Source organism: Physeter macrocephalus, chromosome 1, assembly GCF_002837175.3.
Source record: "Physeter macrocephalus isolate SW-GA chromosome 1, ASM283717v5, whole genome shotgun sequence".
Taxonomy (NCBI): domain Eukaryota; kingdom Metazoa; phylum Chordata; class Mammalia; order Artiodactyla; family Physeteridae; genus Physeter; species Physeter macrocephalus.
Window position 1 is genome coordinate 135997041 of NC_041214.2, and position 14398 is coordinate 136011438.

A 14398-nucleotide genomic window follows, 5' to 3' on the forward strand; every position below is an offset into this window, starting at 1 on the left:
TTCTCAGTGCTTTTTAATCTAATTGCCCTGTTATCATCACCAAAGTCTTTGGTCAAGCTGTACTTTTTCCACAGAACAAATTTTCCACATTAACTTGCTAAAGCAGTTTTCACTGTCGTGTCATTAAAACAGTTACAGAAATCTCATCCTCTTTTCTTTTCTAACTGAAAGAATAAAGATAAGATCGAATTAAGAGACCATGTAGTTAAGGAAACTAAAGTTTTCAGCTTTGATCCAGACGTCAAAATTCCCACATAAAATTTTGCACTGCATTATATGACTATGCCTTTTTAGATATCACCCAAATAAACCCTTTTGGTAATATTGTTTACTAGGTAAATGCATAACTGCTTTACATGAATATTGTTTACTTCTCCTTTATTATTGAGTGTCAGTTCCTAGATGAAAGTGGCCAGGTATGTAGTGAGCTTTTGCTTAAATAATGTACTGTATCCAGAATTATGTGTTTAATGAATGTTTCTTGCTGCTACTGCTGAGTTGGGACTACTGACATTAAAAATAAAATAAAATAACTTGCTACTGCAAGTTGTTAAGTCATTATTTTATGGTGACAAAGTCAATGACAGAGACATGAGTTTGGTGAAGTTGGTTAGACATAAGGAATTAAGTAGGGTACATATATGTTAATTGAGATTTCTTACACTAGGTCATTGGAGAGATTACATAAAACTAAGAAAAAAGTTATATAAACATAACTGTGGTGGAGATCACTCTTTCCCTCCTCATTCTCCCTCGTCCTTTTAATGATGGAACTCCCTGAGTTTTACCTGTGAGCCATGAGCAACAGCTTTCTTTCAGTTTAGATGTGGCCTTGTGATTAATTTCAGGAGAGTGGGGTATGAGAGAAAGTTATATGTGCAACTTCTGGATCATCTCTTTAAAGAGCCTTGCTATAATTTTTTTCTTTCTTCCTGAAGCCTATAAAATGGGGAAAAGTCATGGTCTTGGAAGCTACTTGTGAATGGCAGAGCCAGACACATGCCCTGGCCCTTTATATCTGTGCTAATATGTGAGAGGAAAACAAACATCTGTATTATTTAATCAACCTATTACTTCTTTACTTCACTTTTACAGTAAACTTTAACTATGGGTTTTGATGAGGAAATTAAATATAATTCATGATGCACTTTTAAAAGATTTAAAAAAGTATCTTTAGAAAGTGCTCACTTGTTTATTTGAAAGTAGAAATTCTTTAATTGCTATATTTTAATAACATTTTTCTTTTCGATGAGTAAGTGTTCCAGTGTAGGAATGTATTAGTTCTGAACTTAATAGACTGCCATTAGAATGTTAATTATGATATCATGTCTATTTTTCTTAGTTTCTTTAAAATGTTTTCTAATTCTTATGATTTTACAGTATTTATACTCCACTGTAGCCTTCAACTTTCCAGGATATCCTAGATTAAAATTCAGATCATCCTAAAACATCTTTTGGACAGTGGACATGTGTGGACGTATTGTTAACATAAGGCATTTGTTTTTTTTGTTTGTTTGTTTTTTTTGCGGTACGCGGGCCTCTCTCTGTTGTGGCCTCTCCGTTTTGCGGAGCACAGGCTCCGGACGCGCAGGCTCAGCGGCCATGGCTCACGGGCCCAGCCGCTCCGCGGCATGTGGGATCTTCCCGGACCGGGGCACGAACCCGTATCCCCTGCATCGGCAGGCGGACTCTCAACCACTGCGCCACCAGGGAAGCCCAGGCATTTGTTTTGAGAGCTCAGTTTGCCATCTCCCTGGTTTGCAATGGTGTCTAAAGGACATTAGATCCCTATGATTTATCTATACCATTAACAAAGTGGAGATGGTATTCTTTAGTTTGTGAAGTTGTAATATTTAGCCAAAATGTGAAATCCTTTGATAAAGTCACAAACTATTTGCAGCATATTCTAAAGCATTTAAAAAAAGTCTTCTTGTTGGTTTTGACTTTAAAATATCCAGAGCTTTTGAGTTTGTAATATTTAGCCAAAATGTGAAATCCTTTGATAAAGTCACAAACTATTTGCAGCATATTCTAAAGCATTTAAAAAAACGTCTTCTTGTTGGTTTTGACTTTAAAATATCCAGAGCTTTTGACTTTATCTCTTGCTATTGGACATGATAAGCTCATTCTTTCAAGAATGTACACATATATATCCTGCTGATACCTTGAATGTACTTATCTACTGTGGACACATTTTCTGTGATCTTTATTTTGCTTTAATGAGGTTTTAAGACGTTAGTTCTGAAGACAAAGCCTGCTCATACCAGGTTAATTTGAAATAAGCCATGCCAATCAACTTTCTGTCTCTTTGAAGATAATGGTAAAATGATCATATCAATTTACATTTTGATTAATTGTAAGATTAATGTTTTTGTGTGAGGTAGCAGTTTGAAGTGAGTGGATATAGAATAAACCGTAATCAAAAAATCATGTTGATTGTAACATTTCAGACAAATTTTACATAAAACGCCTTGAAAAATAGTTTCAAGATTTTGGACATGTAAACCTAATCACCATTTATTTGACACTTCTGCTTTAAAATTTTTTTACCTCTTTTCACCAAAAATACGGTATTAAAGATTCAATCAAAAAGTCTCCACTTTGTGAAGATAAGAACGGAAAAATAAACCATTCCAACACCTTACATAATCCTACTATCATCTCCCTTATATAAAATTTCTGCCAGAGCAAATAAGCAAGTGCAATGACAGCTCGACGGAGTCTCTGAAGGTAAAGAATAAACAGAGATGTTACAGAGAGATTCCCAAACATAGTTATGTAGTTAAAATGTGCAATTAAAGCATGGAATGCAATTAAAATAGCTACCGCATTTCTTTTCAAGAGAAGACTACTAAAAAAAATGCTACTTTGGAAACATGTTAAGATTCCTACTACTAAGTTAGTATCTATGTTGAACAAGATTTGTTACGTTCACACTTCAATTAAATTCAAACTCAATAACCCTGTGATAAAAAAAAGACTGCAACCCTCTCAGATACAGAACCTCTGTATCCTCTAGGTGTTTCTGATCTAGAAAATAAAATAAACTCCTCAGTGCAATGATCTGAATAGATAGTCAGGAACTAATCTTGCTCAATGTGAATTGATCCATATTATGAAAATAATGACAGCAACATGGATGGACCTAGAGACTGCCATACTGTGTGAAGTAAGTCAGACACAGAAAGACAAATTATCATATGATATCATTTATAGGTAGAATCTAAAAAAATGGTACAAATGAATTTATTTACAAAACAGAAATAGAGTCACAGATGTAGAAAACAAACTTATGGTTACCAGGGTATAAGGGGGAGGAGGGATAAATTGTGAGGTTGGGATTGACATATACACACTACTATATATAACATAGGTAACAAATAAGAACCTGCCGTATAGCACAGGGAACTCTGCTCAATACTCTGTAATGGCCTATATGAGAAAAGAATCTAAAAAAAAAAAGAGTGAATATATGTATATGTATAACTGATTCACTTTGCTGTACACCTGAAACTAACACAATATTGTAAGTCAACTATACTCCAATGAAAATTTTAAAAAAAGAAAATAATGAGGAAAATGTTGTCATCATAAACAGCTTTATGTATCAGTCAGAACTGCAGCCTACACACATATAAACACACATGCACACAGACTCACATGACAGCACACACATAAGCACATATACACATGCACCTGCACACAATCATACACACATACATACACATACTCAGAATCGCATACACATTCATACAAAAACAAGCACACGTATATTGACACACACACAAACATAATTGGAATAAAATTGCCAAAAATGCTGTATCCGTTTCACAAGGAACCTGTTAGAAAGAATTGAAGAGCCAACCTTCCCCTAGCAGAGTTGTTGGGAGAAGTTGAGCTTGCCTAGCAATTTAAGAAAAACAGTCACTTTGCATCCTGGTTTCTCTCTTCAGCTAAATGGTAACTACACATGTTATTCATTTGTTCTCCCAATTATGACCAATTAACATGAAAGACATGATACCTTCTCTCCATCTCTCCCAAACACACCCTCCTCTCTGGTTTCATTTCATCCATTAATTTCTTTAATATTTGGTACCAGCTGGCGGACAATATCCAAAAGAGAGGGTCTAAAGGATACTCTGCTTCTGTGAATTATGCATGAAGGAGTTAATTCCGTTATTCTGAAAAGTGTCCTCCTGTGCTCTTTCCTGCATCTCTTATTTTTATCTGCTGTGACCAGCTGGAATGATGTCATTTTGCAGCCAGTGAGGTAGACTCAATGACTTTATAGTCACATAGGTAGAAATGACAGTGGTCACAACTTTGTGAGAGTGGAATTATCTGCCTGTATACATCAGATGGCTGGGCTATAACTTTAATCTCGAGTCAACCTTCCTGTGCTTGGGGGTTGCCATAAGTGTGACATCTTGTTAATACAGAGAAAATGGCACCCTCTCAATAATTATAAAAAATACATATAGCTGTATTCTTGTTCACAGGAGAGAATACTCTCATTTAAGTACTTCAAAATAAACCTGACCAATCTCTGCTAGAAAATATTGTTGAAATTGGAACCACCAGGGAAAGAAAATAGACTGACTACGGGCTGCTTATTGAGTGTATACTATAAACACTAGATCTATGCCAAAGCAACAGAATTCACACCATTTGTAATTGTAGGGGACTGTATCATTTAAAAAATATTATTTATACTACCCTAGTAGGAAAGTGTCCTTCTCTGCTCCACTGACATCAAGATTGACCATGACCTTTGCTGTGTTCCTCCCTGCAAGTAGAAAATACATGCTGTCAAGTTATGATTTTCTGGACTAATGAAATGTGAGTTAAAAACAAGTCATTATTTTTCCCCTGTGCAATGAGAAAAGCAATTGCCCAGATAGGGCTGCTCTGTCAACCTCTGACCAACAATGGGCGTGCAACGTGGGCAAGAAATGGATGTTTGTTGTGTGTCACTGAGACCTGAGACTCATTTTCTAGTGCAGCATAACTTAGCCTATACTGACTGATATAGTAATAGTGGAGGTATGTATATGCAAATAGGAGACTTTTCTTTCCTAAATGCCAGACTAGAAGTCAAAATCTAAAGTTCCCTTCTTGATTTTGCTAATAACATTATCTTAAACAACTTAAGTAAGTTGTTTGAGTTTTAGTTTCTGCATTTATACAATGAATGGTTTAGACGAGACAATGTTAGCCAGCTTTAGCATCACTGAGTCTATGGTAAGAGTAACCTTAAACAGCATTGCTAAAGTCACCATTTGTCTTATTTCAGGCTGCTACAACAGAATACCATAGACTGGGTGGCTTATAAACAATAGAAATTTATTTCTGATAGTTCTGGAGTCTGAAGTCCGAGCTCAGGGTGTCAGCATGATCAGGTTATGGTGAGGACCCCCTTCTGCTTGCAGATGGCCATTTTCTCATTGTATCCTCATGTGGCAGAAGAGGCAAGAGAGCAATCTGGGGTCTCTTTTTTAAGTGCACTAATCCCATTCATGAGAGCTTCACCTCATGACCTAATCATCTCCCAAAGACCCCCCACCTCCTAATAATGTCACATTGGGAGCTAGGATTTCAACGTATGAATTTTGGAGGAACACAAACATTTAGTCCTTAACACCATTATCTATCTTTGCTGTAATCTCTTTCCTTTCTTTATTTTTTTATTAGGTAATTGGAAGGCACTTTGTGGTTGCATAGAATACTAACTCAATCACCATCAGTAGCTTGCACATATTAAAACTCATATATCACCTAAAACAATTAGTAATTTGATTTAGTGATATTGTTATCCTTTATGACACCATACTGGATTAAACTGTGTAATATATAACAGCACACTTGATCTTGCTGCTGTATGAAACCAGCTTTTGATCTCTGATTTCCTGTTAAGTACAAATAGCATGGCCAGGCTTGGGCAGTGAGGAAGATACTGCCAGTGGGGTGCACCATGTAGATGTCACTCTGGGTCTTAGTTACATTAGAGAAATCACTGCAGTGAGTCCCAGCAATATATAATCAAAGAGTTTCCTGGTGTGTGGGCTTTCTTTCTCCCCCAAGAGGTATATAGAGAGGATGTGAAGAGGTTACATCTTTACCATTCAAAGTTTAGTCTCTGAACAATATCTGGAAGCTTGCTAGAAATGCAGAATCTCACCAGAATAATTTACCGAGAGTCTCTATTTTAACAAGATGCCCAGGTGACTTATATGCACATTGAAGTTCTAAAAGCACAGACTTTTCAAAGAATAAGCTTAGTGAGAAACTCAGAAATTCTCATTTTAACTGTTATTTTAAATGTCTGACTTGGGACCACTATACCATTGAATACCATACCACTAATATTGGGAAATGCTTCGTACTAATAGTTGTGAACATTGAGAATATTAATACTAATAAATACCAATTTGGGGAAACAGCACTAATGTAGGATTAATGTGACCTGCAGTTATATAAAAATGTGCAGTATATTAAACGTTTCAAATCAGCTTTTGGTCTTTGCGTAGAAGAATCTGGAATTTTATGTTCCAAGACCTTGGCCACAGTTTTCATTGCTCCATCCTGATTGTGAAGGGAAGGCATTGCTTTGTAAAAAACATTGACTTTGAGTCCTCCTTCTTTAATTCAAATCTTGGCTTCTTGTTACTAACTGTAAAACTGTGGATAGTTTTTACTTAATTTCCCTGTCAGTTTCCTTATCAATATAATGGGTATAATAATTGTCTAACTATTAAGAGAAAACGTCAGAAAAAGTTCTCCTTTGAGACCAGATATTCTTATGCCTGGTCAGATAACAATTTTCCCTTTTGTAGGGTTCTAATCAAATTCTACCTAGTGTTTTAATTTAGGGATGCCAGAGGTCAGCACATTTCTTGTAAGATAATTACACAATTTCATTAAAGAAAAATAGATAACATATGCAATTTCCATACTTTGGGGATTGTGGTCTCACTCTATTGAATGTATTTCTCTCTATTTATGGAATAGTTTGCTCCTTTGTTTAAGGTCTGAATAGCATTTTTCTGATATCAAATTTTGCCCAGAAAGATAATGGATTAAGTCTCATGGAGACTGTAAGTACATTTCATCGTATGTTTTAAGTTCAACCTTCACTGCCCTAAGAAAAATTATTGTTGACACATCTCTTCGATTATGTCCCCTGAAAATTACAATGCCAGCCTTGAGCAAAAGACTTCTCACACTATTGGTGTTTCTGCCTTCAGGCAGAGGGCTGAAAGCAACGTATTTCCTTAATAGACAATAAAGGGAAGATGAAACCCTTGGAGTCTTGATATTTTGTTGTATTATGATTTTTAAAAATCACAGTATGGTCTAACTCAGAGAAGAAACATGTCATTTGGGAACAGATCTTTATTTCATGTGATTATTTTTTAAATAGAGTAAAATGAGGTAAAACACGTAAAGATAATTTCTTACATTTAATGGTCATTTACTACACTATGTGTCATTCTAGGAACTTTACATAATATATTTTATTTAATTCTTATAATAACACTGTGGGTTAGGTGCTACTATTATTCCCACTTGAGAGATGTGGGAACTGAGGCACAGAACGTTTGAGTAACTAGCCTAAGGTATTAAAGCCAATAAACACCAGATTCAGGAAATAGATTCAAGTAGTCTAGGTCTAAACAGTAAACTCAGTGGTTTCACATGTGCCAATTTAGGTTTTCAAATGCGCTTCAAATGATTTTTCAAATGCGCTTCTCTGTAGGGTTCTAGGCCAGGCTGGCCCCAAAAGAAATGAGTGAGATTTGGAAGGTGGACGTGAAACAGTAGCTAGTAAGCTAGGAGGCTGGTGCCATGGCTCCAGGCATCACTGTAGGTTTCACATTGTTGCTGATTGGCTAGCTCATCTCAACATGGGGCTGCAGCCAGCACAGAGTTCCTTCTGGTCTTTAAGCCGTGGGCCAAGCTCCTCTGCAGTGCCAAGGTGAAGGGCCCCTGCTTCTTCTGCAGGTCACTTAAGGCTACATGTTGCATTAGAAACAGAAAGAAAAGCAATGAATGACAGGTATGGGGTTTAGTTTATCCTCGTGGGTTTCGGTTTGTCCTCATGGTTTCTTATTTATTTTTAATTTTTCTCATTTTAGATACAGATTTTATTCAAAATTACCTATCCTGCTGATCTATAGGCTATCCCCTCCCAAATGCAGAGGCAACAGTCTTCTATAGCTTTCACTAACTGGTCTGTGATTCCTTGTTAGCAACTTTTCTCTGATCCTCCAACCATACCTTTCTTAATCTTTCCTTTTGTGCATTCTTTCATAATTGTGGAGAACCTAATCTCCAAAATGAATTTCTTACTCCATATTTCTCAGTGGTTCTCCTTCCCTAATTAGAACCATCACTGGTACATGTCTCTATAAAACAAAAATACTGATTATCTATAAAAGAAAGCCTTTCCCGATATTAACTGATTATGGCTCAATGTGTTTAGCATAATGCCAGAGACATTATGATCACTTAGTGATGTTCCATATCATCCTCATCTTCATCTTCACCCTCTTCCTCCTTAAAAATTCATGGAAGCATTATCACAAAGCTAATCAAAAAGGGGAGATTCAAGTGTGCTTCAGTTAAAGAAGAAATCGTTTCAACCAGGCATCAAGAGTTTGCTTAAATTTTTTTTTAACATCTTTATTGGAGTATAATTGCTTTACAATGGTGTGTTAGTTTCTGCTGTATAACAAAGTGAATCAGCTATGCATATACATATATCCCCACTCTGTATGACAGACTCCAGGTCTATCCACCTCATTACAAATAACTCAGTTTCATTTCTTTTTATGGCTGAGTAATATTCCATTGTATATATGTGCCACATCTTCTTTATCCATTCATCTGTTGATGGACACTTAGGTTGCTTCCATGTCTTGGCTATTGTAAATAGAGCTGCAATGAACATTGTGGTACATGACTCTTTTTGAATTATGGTTTTCTCAGGGTATATGCCCAGTTGTGGGATTGCCGGGTCATATGGTAGTTCTATTTGTAATTTTTTAAGGAACCTACATACTGTTCTCCATCGTGGCTGTATCAATTTACATTCCCACCAACAGTGCAAGAGGGTTCCCTTTTCTCCACACCCTCTCCAGCATTTATTGTTTGTAGATTTATTGATGATGGCCATTTGGACCGGTGTGAGGTGATACCTCATTATAGTTTTGATTTGCATTTCTCTAATGATTAGTGATGTTGAGCATCCTTTCATGTGTTTGTTGGCAATCTGTATATCTTCTTTGGAGAAATGCCTAAATATTTTAATGGAAAGCGTGTTCCTTCACAAGTTCTCAAATGGAAAGCCATTATGTTTTCCACCTCTAAAGCAAGTATTTTAAATGTTCTTCACCAATAGACTCATAGTGTTATCTGAGGCATGTTTATTCTTTAAGCTTCCTTTTAGCTCAGCAATAATTTCCAAACCTCATAACTTCTGCTAACTTGAGAGAAAATTCTATTTTCCAGCCACTTCGTACTCCTTTTCACCCCCTTCACATACTGAACATCTTACTTAACCTCTAGTTCCAAGACTTCTCCCAATTGTCTAACAAAGCTCTAAACCCAGCCAAACACTGTGGAGAAACTATACAGCCATTCCTTTACTCTACACTCCTGTTTTGACATTTCAGTGAGTCTATTTACATGTAGTAATTTCACAGTGCAAGTTAAAGTCAGAAAAGTGCTTCACTGAGGCATTCTTGCAAAATATGACAGATGGGCTCATTAGTCCTTTGATTCATAAAACCCATGGTGCTGTTTTGCTTAAAAATAAGAAACACAAAATAAGCAAGTCCCTGATAGGTTTAATTCAGAGTCAGACCTAAGTAATGCCAACTCTGCAGATTCATGCAAAGGACTGCGCACATGAGTGCATTATGCTTTGTGAAAAGTTACGAGCTCTAAGCCCATAAGCTATAAGCCCGGTAGGAAAGGGCTGGGGATACAACAGCTAGACAAAAGATGTACAGAAAAACAAGAGTGACTTACTAAGTTGCATGCTGTTTATGTTTTCCTGATGTAAATACAGCATTAGAAAGGATGAAGAAATTAAACAATAAGCCTTAATAGAATGTCAAAAAAGTAAGAGGCCAAAGATTTTAAAGGCAAAGAAATCCCTAGCAATGCATGACTAATACAATACGGAATAGTATCTGTTCACAAAGAAGTCAAAATAGAGGAAGACATCTTTGGAATGTCGACACTAAAATCTCTTCAAGAAAATGAGTAAAGTAGCTGCATGCCAGCAGAAAAGTATTCTTATTAAAATTTTCATTCATATTGATTTGGCCATCCGTGTTTTGTTGTAATCAGCAAATCTGCCTGGTAGGACTCCACAGTCAAATCTGAATTTAAAATTATGGCTAGTAGGTTTTCAAAACTTATCTGCTGTCTTTCCTTTGAATGCAGCTTAAAGGAAATCTGCATAGATTGTAATATTTCTTACACTTTTAAAAAATAATTTAAAAATCAAGAGATAGTAAGAAAGGAAGTCCCATAATGTAAATCTTTATTGAGCAAAAGGCTTCCACCAGTAACCTAAAACATCTCTGTTGTTGGAGAAGCTATGGTTCTTTCAGTTTCTCCTGGAGTGTGTCTGTTTCTGTCATTGTCTTCCATGGTATGTGAATCATAAGATATATCTTAATCTTTAGCAGCTGCTTATGTAGTTACATAGGTAAATCATTTGAGAAATTTAAATATATACGCAGATAAGAACTTCTCAAAGTTTCAAATGTTGTGACAATATTATCTTACTGGAAAACTGTTTTGCCTTATACCACATTCAGGGAAAAAAAGCTTAAAAATATCTTCCAAATATACTTGTACACAATTCTCTTACATATTTTGATGATTCAGATACATCAGTATTCTGATCTTCAAGCAGGCTTGGTGTCAAAAGCCTTTAATAACCTGAATGAAACATAACAATGAAACATAATATTTTTGGGTGGGGAAAGAGAAAGACAGTAACATTGATTTTTGGCTCTGCACCAGACTCAATGCTATGAATGTGACAAGTGTTAACAAAATCTCTCTTTTCATTCATATATTTATTCCCTCCCTAAATATTTTCAGGAAACCTTTTTAAACTCTGCATACCTTTTTCTGTAATGGTCTTTGTTTTCCTTTCTAGCTTCAAGGACACACAATTGCTTTATTTTACAAACTCCTGTTTAGCTACTATGTATACAGATAACCTAAGTACTTGTACTTCACAGATACAACCTCATTTAATCTTCATTTATATTCTATAAGGTAGGAATTAATATAATTCCCTTTATACAGAGAGAGATACCAAGGAATAGAGAAGTTAATTCCCTCTTCCATTGTCGCTTAGCAAGTAAGTGGCAGATTCAGTATTCAGATGATCTGGCCACAGAGAGGTGCTCGACTGTGCAATGTTGTGATGTGTAGCAAGAGGCTCCATGAGGAGTTGAATTCACTGACTTCCGCTCTCTGATTAGAAGACTTTCTATTTCTTGGTTTTATTAAAACATCCTTTCTGATAAATTGGCCATCTCAATAAAATGTGTTCCATTATTAAGGTCTGTTGAACTCAGCTTATATTATTTCCTTCTTACCAGAGATTTCTATCATTCTAACACTGTACATTTTCATTGATAAAATTTGAAAAATAGGGAATTCCCTGGCTGTCCAGTGGTTAGGACTCTGTGCTTTCACTGCCGTAGGCCCAGGTTCGATCCCTGGAGGGAGAACTAAGGGCGAGGCCAAAAAAAAGTTTGAAAAATAAAGAGGCGGGAAAATGTGTTGCCAAATGGTTTACCAATTATACTAATAGTATAACGATAATATATTTCAGTTCTTCCTAGCTTACCCACTTGTCATAATATGAGTTCTTTTTACCACAGGAATTAAAAGAACAACAAAAAAAACCTGTTTACTTAAATGTTACGAAATAAAAAATTTTAAAAAGTCTCCCCTCCCCATTCCCATTCTCCACCATGCCTGGTTTAGAGTAAATTAATCCTATCTGGAGTTTTTGATAAAATATGATGCCACTGGAACCGCTTTCATTGTAACTTAGTTTTGCTGGTTGGTTAGTTGGTTCTTACAGAGAGTGATTGGCTCTAAGCATCAAGTTAGCAGGGAAGGTGTATCTAGCAGCAGTCCTCTGAGAATGGATTCAGCTCCCCGCCTGCCAGTTGCTCATTTGTGTGTGTCTGTGGCAGACAGTGTTAGCTGCATAACCAAAATTCTGCTTCCCTTCTTTGCTAACAGAACCCCAATTTTGATGAGGGTGTCAATGTGTGCAGCCCTCGACAAAGCATCATGATTAGTCTAACCTTCAACCTACCTATTTTCCCCAACTCACTTGCTTTTATATTTAAGAAAATAAAGTCAATATGCTAAAGATTCAAAAGAAAATTCTTACCTTTTTATATCATTAAGCAGTTGTTTTGATGCAGGCAGACCCTCTTTTTGGATGATGCTGTGTGAATAAAAACTATTTGTTTTAGTCACAGCTGATAGAGGACTTTAGTTACAGTCACGTCATTTATTACTAGTTCACTACAAGAAGCAGAGCTGCTCAGTGGTGCTCTATTTCCCCAAAGGCTGTCCCATCACATTTCCATTCACTAGCTTATTTTCCCTCAAGAAAATGTCATAGATGCGAGGTTCTAATTGTTCTTGATTTAACCCCTTTGTCTTACCCAGGAGCAGATTTTGGCAACATTCAAGACCAAAGCACTTGGCTGCTCTGTTACGTCCTCTCCTCCCAGATCTTTAAAATACAAAAAGTTTCACCAAAATATGTCAGGGGATTTACATTTTATCATGAAATTGGCCTAATAAACGTGTTTGCTCAAATCGTTCTTCAAATCAGGAAATTGTTCATCTATTATTTATTTAATTATTCCCTTTTCTTCATCCATGTAATTCTTTTTAGAATTCCCAGTTCACATATAGGAAAACTTCTGGCTTTAGTATCCATGCCTCTTAAATTTTAAGTTATTTTCATATGTATAATATTTAGTACTTAATAGATATTCATATGTAAACACACACACCCCGGCTTTTTCTTCTGATGTCCCAATTTCTTCAGTTGGTCTTTTATGTCCTTGATTTATATGACTTCGGTATTCAATACACTTCTTTGAACTTTTCAATTTGGAACTGATGTTGCTCAGCTGAAAACAGGGTTTAATTGTCTCAAAATTTTCTTTCATTTAATCCAATTGAAAATCGTGATGCAATATTTCTCTGGAAAGAAAGAATTACTCTTTGATCTGTGACATTTCCTCTGGTGAAATGCCTCTTGCAATACTTACTTAAGGAACGTTCACAGGATCAAAATGAACTGTGGCAAAAATTGCAGAATATAATCTGTGCCAATTCAGGGCCTGTCTTGTGTCACCAAAATTCTTACTGAGAACTCCGTAAGCACTGAGTAACTAGTAATGGATGAGATGCAGCCACACTGGAGAAAGGCACTAGACAGCCCAGGAACCTATGTGTTGAGGAAGGTATAAAGATGGCAGGGATTCCAGAGCTGACAACCTACCTGTGCTGAGGTGGTACCCAGTCAGCCTTTTCTCTTATTAGCACGTGCGTGTCCCAAATGCAGAGTGATTTAGAAATGTTGCAACCTGTGCCTGGGAGTCACATGACTTCCACACTACATGCTGTGTGAACTGTCCTGGATCCTTTCTTAAAGGTAAGTCAGCTTGATACTGGGTGACATTTACTGTGTCTCATGAGTCTTTTCAAGACCACTGTTACTGGTCAAGGAGAGGGGGGATTTCATTCTTATCTTCTACTTAAAATATTTTCTCTTGTATCTTGTAGTGGGAGATTTGTATTGATTCTTCAGGTGTAGCAATTTTTTGTCTTGTTTTTAAATGATTGGTGTGCCCCCTGTTGAGGTCCTGCTTAAATGAACCAAGTTTTGGAGAGTTTTAAATCTAGTTTTGGAGAGTTGGGATCACTTGCACTGTACTAGAAGCTTCACAGTTTTGTTCCTAAAATCATCCAATATGCTTTACTATCATTGAACCTCTTGATATCTCTCACATTCATTAAGAATTTTAAAGACAGATTTTTTTGTTCAAATCATTTCTTTTAAAAATATTTTTTTATTTCTTTTATTTATTTATATTTTAACATCTTTATTGGAGTATAATTGCTTTACAATTGTGTGTTAGTTTCTGCTTTATAACTAACTGAATCAGTTATACATATACATATGTTCCAATATCTCTTCCCTCTTGTGTCTCCCTCCCTCCCACCCTCCCTATCCCACCCCTCTAGGTGGTCACAAAGCACCGAGCTGATCTCCCTGTGCTATGCAGCTGATTCCCACTAGCTATCTATTTTACATTAGGTAGTG